This window comes from Pyxicephalus adspersus, chromosome 11, assembly GCF_032062135.1.
Source record: "Pyxicephalus adspersus chromosome 11, UCB_Pads_2.0, whole genome shotgun sequence".
Classification (NCBI taxonomy): domain Eukaryota; kingdom Metazoa; phylum Chordata; class Amphibia; order Anura; family Pyxicephalidae; genus Pyxicephalus; species Pyxicephalus adspersus.
The window spans coordinates 674,463-686,313 of NC_092868.1; positions in this window are offsets into that span (position 1 = coordinate 674,463).

Below are 11,851 nucleotides of genomic sequence, written 5' to 3' on the forward strand. Positions count from 1 at the left end.
CCTCGTATGTCCTGTACATGTGACCCGTCGCTCCTCGTATGTCCTGTACATGTGACCCGTCGCTCCTCACCTGTCTCCCCGGTCTTCTCGCTGTTACCTGCCCTGCTCTCTCCCCGTCAATCATTCTGCTCCACACCTAACATCTGCGGTTGGAAGGCAGGAAATGTCTGTTCTTGCCAAGTGCCTGACGGGTGAACAAACAAGTTCGACTTCATCGCTGTGATTGGCAAATTCTGAGATTGTTCAGAGGAACACGCATGAAATATTTCCCTCTGAAACAATTGTGGGAATATTCCCATTATAAGATTCCTCCAGATCAGAAATCACATTACCCCAGTAATCAATACAAGGGGCCACGGTGTGTCTGGTGGGTTTTTTGTAGAATCATGTGATTGGCTGTCCAGTGTTGGCTCCACCCACGAGGAGCTGGTGTAATTGGCTGTCCAGTGTTGGCTCCACCCACGAGGAGCCAGTGTAACTGTCCTTGCACCACCCCAGTAATATTTACTTAGCCCCATACTGTATTGGTGGTCACGGGCCCGGCACGGTTGCGGTTTGTCAGTAAAAGATTCCGGAGGGGGATGGGAGATCACAGAAATGAGCCGTCTGCGCCCTGTACACCATGGATGGGCAGAATGGGAATTCGGTGCAATTGGCCGTTTTCCAGGCCCCCAGTCACATGATACAGCAGCTGGGGGTGGGCCAAGTCGGCTTTGCATACAAAGTGAAGATTTGCATATGACTTCACCTGCGGTTCTCTGGGTCTGGGTTAAATCTGACCGGATCACAACTTCTGGGGGAGCCCCCATTCATTCCTATAGCGCCCCCTACAAGGTGAATGGATGAGCAGGAGATTGGCCCTAAATCATTGCAGTCTTTGTCATTGGATTATCTGCATGTTGGCTCCTCCCCCTGGGAGCCCCTATGTGTGCTGCACACAGGTCATGCTTGCTGTTCCATATTTCCATGGCTGGATACCACCCACAGATTTGTGCTTATTCTGTATAACAATGTGGCCCCTTACCTCCCCCAATCATCGCCGTGTTATCATAAATAGATTGGCACAGCTCTGCGCTGAAAGCAAATTGCTCAATTTCATAGTGAAAGACATGGAATGCCGGGTAAATGAGGGCACCCTGACCGGGTCATCCAATCCCCCCGCCCATTCATTTCCTGGCTGCCCCCCCCATTGTCCGATGATTGGAGTGTCAGGCGATTCCATTGTATTCAGGTGGAAAGATTACTATTTCTTGGGGTCCTGGGGGACATTACCAGTCACTTCCTGTCCTGGGGGACATTACCAGTCACTTCCCGTCCTGCTGGGGGACATTACCAGTCACTTCCCGTCATGCTGGGGGACATTACCAGTCACTTCCCGTCCTGCTGGGGACACCGGGGTACAGACTGATCTATGGGGCAGATTATTGGGGGGTGGGGGATTTGGAATACCGGATCTGCTTGGTGTTTGAACAGAATTTAGAAGTTGTCACCGGAATCTTCATTGCATGTTTGGGTGACAAGCCACAATTTCCCCCAGTACCAGCGGGCACACAGAGGGGCACAGACATGGCAATGGGGTCTCCCTCAGCTTTTGGGTTGTCCAGGGGAGCCCCAATGTGCACCCCGTATTCTACACATGAGGAGTTCTTGCAGAACATTTGGCGGTGGGCTCAGCCCCCTCCCCCATTCCGGGGATCTGGCACGTGTTGGTTTTCTTCCCCTCCGTTTGTTGAACCTCCGCTAATGATTTCCTGCTGGGCCACAAATAACCCGAGCGCCCTTTATTGGCATTCCTACGCCCGTCACATGGCAATTACATTCACCAGGTTCTGGGGTCAATGGGTCGTCCTGAAGGGGGGGGGCAGAATCTCGGTCATAAAGGGACCACAGACTGTCTTATACCCCACACGCTGTACTATCGGGGGGACCCAAACACTGCACCCCATAAACGGGTCACTGGTTCCGCACCCCAGACCGGGCCCTGGATGGTTCTGGTGACTGATTGGCCATTGGTGATGGGTTTGGTGTCCCCAGAGGTCAGCAGGCCACGGATTGGGAGAAGTCTGGGTGACCCCACGTGGGGAAGTTTTGGGGGAACTTTTCTGGCCAGGGGAATAGGGGGGGAGTTTTTTACATAAAAAACAAATCCAGAAATTGGGCTGAGGGATCAGAATATTCCCCTCGCTGGCTGCCAGGAACTTCTGAAATCCACAAAAGTGAACGATCTACCAGCCTTGTGGTGTATAGTCTGTCCATGCAGTCCTGAGATTTACACAGCAGAGCCACCTGGTGACCTGACCCATCACTAATGCAGAAAAGTCACCCGGTCACCTCCCCACCCCCAGCCTGTGATCAGGGAGCAGCAGAAGACTGGTGGGGTCATCTCTCTATGCTTCTGTAAATACAGGACAGGTGATTGGCCCAATTGTGACCCCACCCACTATGTTTATATTTCATGAACAAACTTATATACTCTCTCTAGTGGCGGTCAGCCTATCAGGCAGTGCAGTCAGCATCCCTGCTGAACAGAACAATTCTAGAAGTGGCCCCCAGAAACTTTACAGTAATCGGTTCAAATCCATCGATCGGCTGATAAATCTCCCGGTGAAGTGCAGGCGCCGCGCAGAACAATTGTGCGATGAGCAATGATTGATAAACTTTTCCTAAACATTCACCGGGCTAGTTGTGCTGGGCTAATCATTCACATTCAGATTGATTCCTCCACTACAGAACAACCCCATCATCTGCATGGAGTGTGCACAGCTGGTGCAGGAGCAGAGCCAACCTTCCGTCCCTATGGGGTCCATTCCTATGGGGGAGACACCCAAACTCCATGCTGGTGGTGGGGCCCCATAACAATACCTTCAAGGGCCCCTAACCCCCCCTGCATTCCCCCTCTAATCTCCATTTTAAAAGGCATTTCCTTTGGTGTCACAGAATGTAAATGATTTTCACACTAGTCAATTGAAATGTAAATAAAATCTGTGGCCCCATGGCACATGCTTCATCTGCCCTTAGTTGCCCCCAGAAATTCTGGTCAGACCTGAAGATTTGCATAAAATTGCAGCAATACTTCCCCAGGCAGAATAATGCGGGGACTCCATGACTTGAGATACTATGGAAGGTGGGGTCCCTGGGGCCCCTGTACAATCCCCACACCCTGCAATATTCACATTGATACATTTCTCTGATAATTTCATTTTGTTACAAATCCACAAATTCCCACCAAACACACAAAGCAGCCTGGAATCTGCTGCACAACATACAATTACAGGAATGGCCCCGTCTATAGGAAGCCAGGGACCCGGCGGAGGATTTGGGACATATCGCAATGTTTGTACATCAGTCCCCCTCAGGCACCAGTTGTGGTTCATGTATGAACTTGTATTATCGGGGGTCACACCCCGGGAGCCCCCCATCCCTCGGCTTCCTCCTAGCTGAGGGGTAGTAATGGGGACTTACCTTGTGCCCTGCCAGGAGTGAAATGGGGACTTACCTTGTGCCCCGCCAGGAGTGAAGAAGTTGTGTGCGGAGTATTGGAGTGAGGAGGGAAGTTGGAGGAAGATGGGGACGGCCCATTAACATTCACAACAGCGAATCCTTTTCTGACCTTGTCTTAGTCCCAGCCTCTTCTTTTCTCTCGGCGGCCCCCGTCCTTCCCTCCTCACACTTCTTCTCAGCTTCTGCAACAAACATGATTTTCCCCCTCAATGGGTGAGAGCTGAACCCAGAGTGCCCCCTGCAGGGGGAGTGTGGGGAGGGGGTCCGGGGGGCACTGGGGTTCCCCCTATACAATGGTCACATGACCCCCCATATAGGTGACCCCAGTTCGTCTTTTAATATGTAACATTTCCTGTGGCGGGGACGCTTCGGGTGACTTCGGACCCACGTTTGGTGTCCCGGAAGAGACGCTGCGACCTTTGTACCCGGCAGCGCCATCCAGCAGGGGCAATCAAATCTTTATAATTGGGTTGTGGGCACCCACGCGTTTCAGAATTTGGGGGGGTTTGCTCTGTGTGTGCTGAGGGGGTCATTGGGTGGATTATTGGAGGGGCCCACATGTGTCGGCACTTCATTGTGATTGGTCGCCTGGTTTGTTGGCATTAAATGCATTTTGTATCATGTGATCCTGGAAACATTGGGGGTCATGGAAAGGAAAGAATGGGGATTTATCGATGGGGAATATTGGGATATGAGGGGAGGGGGGCAAGGGTATTGGGGGGGGGGGAGTCTCTCCCATTGATTTCTCTATTCATTCAGTGAATCCACGAAATGTGATTAATATGAAGCATCAGAAGATCCCCAATCAGTGAGGTGGGGCCCCTCCTGCCCATCATTGGGGGTAATTGTGAGATCTCTCGATGGCTTTGAATTGCCCCATTCATGGTTTGGTTTGCTCCTAATGAACATGAATCATCCCTGGGGGGTGCAGAATGGGGAGAAGGGGGGACCACGGCTTCTGATTATACCCCGGGGCAATTTTTGTGACTTGATCTGTGACTTCAATTAGTTGAGGTTTGGACATTGCGCTCCTCTATGGGGCGTTCTCGTACCCCCCCCCATGGATCCCCTCCCCCCCACTGTGTAAATATCTTTTGTGTCTCCGCTAATTCTAGCTTTGAAAAGTTTATTTTCCAGGTTGTAGACATCGGAGCTGCACTTTATGTTCTGAAATAGATAATAAATATTTGAGGAATAAATGTCTGTGCTGCTGGGATGCGGCGGCTGCATTAGTTTCCTTTTTTCTATATTACAGTGGTGACAATGCACGGTATATATGGAGGAGCAGTGTTGTCACCCTCTGGCTGTTTTAGGGCCCTTCCTCCTGCCCGGGCCCCAGGGTTGGGTTGCTGTAGTATTTCTCTGTATTTGTTATATTCCCCCCCCCATACAATGTCTCTCTGATTCCAGGAAATGTTCTGCATTTCTTCTATTGATAAGCGGAGGTGCTCCCTGTGTTTGGTGATTACAGCTTAGTGGGGTGCAGGGTGAATAATCTACAGGCAGCATGGGGAGATAATGGTGAATGTTGTTTATAGATAGGGGGGGCGAGGGATTCCTACAGCTGGGAGTGATAATATTGTATGTCAGCTGTACCCCAACCCCTCCCCCATCCAGCATTCCCCACAATGCCAATGATCAACTGTTGTCCCTAATCCTCCCACCCCCCCATGTGCTCCAATTCCATTGCCATAAATCTTCTGTAACTACAATTACATTGCCTGCCAAGGGCCAAATGGTGCTCCTGGGCCCAGCCATCACCTGCACAGCAGCCAATTTGTGTCACCAACATGAGCTGTGGAGCATCCAGAACATTTTCTGTGAGATCGTCACTTCTCCCAATGATGGGGTTCAGATGTCCCCAGTGAGGGGTCCTGGTAATTCCCCACATCTTCCCTCTACCCTCCCCCCTCCCCCCCAGTCAGTACCTGACCTCACCAATAAGGGGCAAATCCCCACCATCAGTACCTGACCTCACCAAAAGGGGGCAAATCCCCACTATCAGTACCTGACTTCACCAATAGGGGGCAAATCCCCACCATTAGTACCTGACCTCACCAATGGGGGCAAATCCCCACCATCAGTACCTGACCTCACCAATGGGGGGGGGGGAAATGCCCTCCTGCTCCTCCTTCTGTCACTCAATTCCTTGGTATGTTTGGGGGAAATGCCCTCCTTACCCCTCGATAGGAATACCAGTGAATGTAGAAGCAGTGTGGTTTGCTGTAGAATAACAGACAGTAATGAGAAGCCGTCACCTCTCCATCAGACATGAGGAACCCAAATACGGATCAGAGGAACATTCCGACTTCCCTATAGATTCCCGGAAAAATCCTTCTCATATCTGATTCACCCTCAGCTGCTCCCCAATCCAACCAGAGAATGGAAACCGGAACATTCCCCAATCTGTATGAATGCACAGTACCACTTCTCTTGTCCTGTACCCCTGGTGTAATTCTCGGTATCTGTCCCTATTCTGTATGTATGGACTCTGCACAGTACCACTTCTCCTATCATGTACCCTGGGTGTAATTCTCAGTATCTGTATGTATGGACTCTGCACAGTACTACTTCTCTTGTCCTGTACCCTGGGTGTAATTCTCAGTATCTGTATGTATGGACTCTGCACAGTAGTACTTCTCTGTATTTATTTTGGATGGTTGGCCATGTTTCTGGCTGTAATCTGTTTTTCCAGGGGGTGACTTTGTGTTCAGTTAACCTGATTGGAGGGGGGGAGGGGGGCTCTGGAACCCTTAAGAATCCCTTCCCCCTCCCTCATCCCATTGGACCTCCCGGAAGTCTTTTTATTGGCTGGAGCCATCAGGTTTGTTTTATTTTTCTATCTTCGCTGTGCTGGGTCCAATGAGCCTCCCGGCACCGCACAGAACCATCTGATGACATTTGGGGTGATCCCCTCCCCTCCCCCCAGTCTGGGCACCGATGAGAATTCCTTCCATCCGGCGATCTTCTGTTTGTGCAGCAAAAGGGAATTTTATTTCTCTCCTCTGCATCTTCCCATTCATATGGCTGCATCTTATAAACTCCTGTACAGCTCGCCCCCACCCCCGCTGTACCGCCTGACTCCCGTTGTATGGCTCGCCCCCACCCCCGCTGTACCGCCTGACTCCCGTTGTATGGCTCGCCCCCACCCCCGCTATACCGCCTGACTCCCATTGTACGGCTCGCCCCCACCCCCGCTGTACCGCCTGACTCCCGTTGTATGGCACGCCCCCACCCCCGCTGTACCACCCCCCCGACCCCTGCACTCTGCTGTACATTGTGTCGCTCTGACCCCTTTCACAACCTCATTAGGCGCTATAACAAATATTTGCAGTATATTCCGGGCACAGGTTGGGTGATTCCTCTTCCTGCCCCTCCCCTGACTGGGCACAGCGACACCCTCCACCCATTGGCACAACCCATGCATGCCACAGAACTAGTTTCCCCGTTGTGCCTTGGGGTACATTGGGCCTTTCCCAATCCTGGCTTCTCTTCCTCATTGCCTCACTTCTTGGTTTTGTAATTGATAATCCGAGCTGATTATTTGTATTGGGGATTATGATGTATTTATAACGCTGACCTATTCTGCAGCGTTGTACAAACTCCATGTGACTGTCTGCCCCTTAGAGGAGCTCACTAATTGGGGGAAGTCAGTTAACCAGCAGTATGTGGAGAGGAATCGGGGTGTCAGTTATCTCCTATTGTATGATGTCCTATAGATTCTAGAAGTTTGTTGTATTCCAATTTTAGGGTGTGTGGGCCCCTGGTTGCCGGTTTGTGGGGTCATTGTTGGTCACCGGCCCATTCCAGTAAGAGGGCCGAATCCGAGTCTTATGGAAAAATATTTTCTTGTTGGATATTTTCCATGTCTGCAGAATGAGAAGTCAGATTTCCTCTTCCTAATTCTGCAACCGCTCATCACCGCCCAAAGCTCATCCAGCAGAGGAGAAAAGGAGTGTCAGCTCTTCTGCCTAGAGCAATAAACAATATATTTCAGAGAATAATCATAAACCGGGAAACAAAGAAATGATTTGGTTTAATAACCAGCTAATGTGTTCCAACCAACCAGAATTATTGTCCTCTGATGGGAGGGGCTTAGTGATCTCTGTACAGCACTATGGTATATGTCAGAGCTATATAAATGTATAATAAGCTCAGTGATCTCTGTACAGCACTGCGGTATATGTCAGAGCTAAATAAATGTATAATATTAGTGTCTATGTGGGATAATATTAGAGTGTCAGCTCCTCTGTACAGCGATGGATATGAATAGCGGAGGTGGTGATCACTTTCACACAACATAGAAGTGTTTTGTCTGAGGAATGTGAGGGGTTTGGACCCTTGCAGAGTTTTTGACTTCCTGCTGCAGGCGTTGTTAATATTTATTATCGGGGGAGGAAATATAAGGCGATATATATAATAGGATATAATAAGATATATATATAAGGTATAAGAAGATATAATAAGATATAATAGATGAAACGTGTGTAGACTTTGCACTTTTCCTCCCTTCTGGCCAGAGTCTGCTTGTTGTGTGTGTGTGTGTGTGTGATCCTAATCTCTGATGCTGGAGCGCCCCCTGCTGGCATGAGTCTGAGGTCACTGCTCTGTGCTGGCGAGATGAATGAGAAATGATGATCTGGGATCTCAGGATGTTATTGGCCGCCATCTTTGGGAAGCCTTAGATATTGGGGTAGGTGGAGGAGACCCGGGTATATCCAAACACAGGATCCGGGCTGACCCCATCCATGTGTGTGTTCTACAGATTCTCACCTGTCCTGCCTGGTACCTGCCCCACACTGGGGGTACTTGGCCGGCTCCGGTCATAGCCAGCCATCTTCCCCCTCTGCCAGTTGGGGGGCATTTTGTACACTCCGGATGAGTTTAGTTGGGTGCCAGCCATGGAATCTGCAGAACGGGTAAAGCCAACCTCCGATCCCAGACACAAGTCACAAATTGCCCTCCTCGGCCACAAGGGCCCCCAAGTCAGTTCTGCACAGGGGCCACTGCTTGGTACATCCACCATTACTGTGTGCTCCTACCAGAGATCAGCTTTAGAATCCCCAAAATGCTGACATGGGGACCACTTCTCTCAGTCACCAGCAGGGGGCACTCCACATCCATCCGTGCACCAGATATTATTATACAGGATTTATGTAGCACCCACGTATTCCATAGCGATGTACATTAATAAACAGGATTTATGTAGCACCAACATATTCCATAGTGATGTACAGTAAATAAGGGTTTCAGATGACAGAGAGGACCCTGCCCTGAGGAGCTTACAATCTATGTTAGGGAAAGTTACCCCTTTGGAAGGTGGAGGCTGCAGGGGGCATAGCCGGTGTAATGGTGGGGACCCCTCATAATGGGCACAGCGGGGTACAGACCTGGGGACTTACCAGTGGTGTACTTGGGGCACATAAGGGGCTTTTCCCTGGTCCAATGACCCCTCTGACCCCGGGCAGTCTCAGTATTGCTCAATGATGGGGTAGGTTTGGGCCCCTGTCGTCGCAGTGACGGGGTAGGTTGGGGCCCCTGTCGTCGCAGTGACGGGGTAGGTTGGGGGCCCTGTCATCGCAGTTTGTGCTGGTTGGCACTTTGGCCGGGTTGGTGAATGTTTGGACCCCACAAACATTCACCCTCCTTCCCTCCCGTTGCCATATAAAGAGATTCACTGAATACAAAGTTTCAATGTTGCAGTCTGATGACTGGAAGGTGACTGAGGAAATTCCTGCCTGCAGCAGAATGATGACCTCGGGTTCCCGTCACTATGACGTATTTCAGACAATCTCGGCCTTCTGTGTCCTCCTGGTGATTGATCTGCAGGGTTCTGTCATGTTCTGGGGCCCCGGAGGGTTCTGGTGGAGATCTAACACACCGACCCAAATACCAGCCAAGCAAATCAATTGCCCCATACATGGAGGAGCCAGGGGGTCATGTGACAAGTCATGCATCTTGTGTGTAGGGGGGTTACATGTGGCCCCCATCTATACCTTGTATGGGGGACTGATTCTGCCCCCGGGCCCCTGTGTTTGTGTTGAGGGAATGGTATTGGGTTCTTTTACCTCCCCAGCGGGGCAGTAAGAGGGGACCTGTGGTGAATATTTGCAGCCAATCACAAACAAGGTGACAACCAAGGCGGATTATAAATCATCGGGGTCACTTCCTGCTGGCCCGGCTCATGGCCTGCTGATCTCCTGCAGACTCTTTTCAGCCACTTCCTGTCTCGGTGACCCCAGTGATGACCCCATGGAAACTCTCAGGGCCGTGACAACAGTGGCCCATGGCTGGTAATGGGAGCTGAAATGGCCATTTGTTGTCACCATCAGAAGTCCGTGTGACAACGCAGGGACACAAATGGGAAACAGGGACAGAGCGTTGTCACCCTGTAACAGGAAGTGCCTGAAGAAACTGATCATGGCAGGATCACTAGGGATCATTATAACAGATTTATATTGTACTTTGTCATTGGGGAGGGGGGGCACCCCTGGTCTGGTTCTGCACCATGGGGCCAATATTGAATATTAGGAGGGGGTGGGGTACTTGTACTAGCTGCACCTTGGTAGTTCTGGGTGGGGGAGGGGCACTTGTGGCCCAGTTCTGGGTGTGGCCAGCTCCTTCTCACCCAGTTATATAATCCGCCATGATGGACAGCAGCGCGCTGGGCGGAGATCTGAAATCCCATTGGTCGCACCTGGTTGTCTTCTGCCTGAGAATAAATCCAGAGGCTCCGCCCATAAACATGGCATCTCACCAATGATTGCAGTGATGTCTCTGGCCAGCAGGGGGCGACCCTCTGTGTTTGCTTTCAGCTGTTTACAGAGCTCAAGCTGGAATGTGCATACAGCCAATGAGAGCTGTGACTCCGCCCCCTTCCTCTACTGGAGGTTTCAATGAGAGACAGAATGGCTGAAAGGAGGCAAAATCAGGGGGAGGGGTAAATCTCAGTATGTCACATGACTCAAGATGGGGTGCAGTAAGTTGGGGGTCCCACCATTATGATTTATCGGGTGGGGTCACCTGCAAAGGGCTCGGCTCTTTGTGCCCAGATTGTGACCCCGCTCCTCCGTCTCCCTTTCCCGGTGACCCCGCTCTTCGCTCTGCCTTTGCCGGTGACGTTGCTCTCCCTGTGCCGGTGACCCCGCTCGTCGCTCTCCCTTTGCCGGTGACCCCGCTCGTCGCTCTCCCTTTCCCCGGTGACCCCGCTCGTCGCTCTCCCTTTCCCCGGTGACCCCGACTTTCACGCAGCCAATGTATTGCTTGGTTCTGGCTCCGCCCACACAGGAGCAGTGTGAAAAGGCCTGCTGAATTTGGCTACAATGAATCCCAGGATGGGGTGAGGGGTCCCTGGGCAGCCGCAGAGGATTCTGGGTATCGGCGTTCATCCATTGGTTGTCCCTGGTACTGAAGTGGAAAATGCTGACCAGTCAGGGCGAAGGTCGGGGCCACCCAATAGCAGGCAGCGTTCCCAGCTCTGGCTCCGCCTTCCTCTGCGCAGTTTGTTGGATGAGTGTTGTCCTCAGAGACCTCCTGTGATTGGCCGGACATCCCCCCCACCCTCGTGTCACTGGATTTAGTGTTCCAGTTGCCGCCTGGTGACGGTTCGTGTCCAGGAAATGAGGCCCCGGGGGGACACAAACTGCCCAATGAGGTGCCAGCTGTCACTGCAGGGGGGGGGTCACCCAATGTCCCCATTTATTTGTCAGTGTGGCCCCCTCCCCCACAACTATCTGCCTCTACAGAAGGACGGCACCATCTTTGTTCAGGCATCAGCCGGGGCCACAGTGACCTCTGGGCTGCGGTGACACAATTATGAGTTCTGGTGTCTGTGGTCACCAATGTCTGACACAGATCCGCCCCTGCTGCAGGAGAGGAGACTGAGGAAATGCTGCCTGCAGCAGACTGGTGACATTGTAGCTGTGGGGTTGTTTGATAAAGTTGGGCGTTATTTGAAATAGGAGACTGTCAGAGGTTATATGGGGATGATCATAGAGGGTGTGTAGGATTGGCCGGGGGGAGGAAGGGGTTAACCCCAAGCTCTCCCCCTCTTCTGTGATTGGTCAGTGGCAGGAATTGGGCGTGTCTGTGGGAGGGGCCTGTACCTGCGTGGTCTGTGCTGAGCCCCCCCTCCTCCAGAGCTCCACCCGGCACTGAGACAAGGTAAGGTCTGCGCTGGGCACTGGGCCCAGGAGCTTACAATCTACCCCATATCACCCCCTGCGCCCCCCACTGTTTATGGGAAGGAAGTGTGATGGGAACATGCTGGAATTCCCTCCCCCCCTAGTTATTGTACTGCGTTACGGTCTAGGGAGGCCCACCACAGGCGGTGTGATTCTGCCATCGCCCA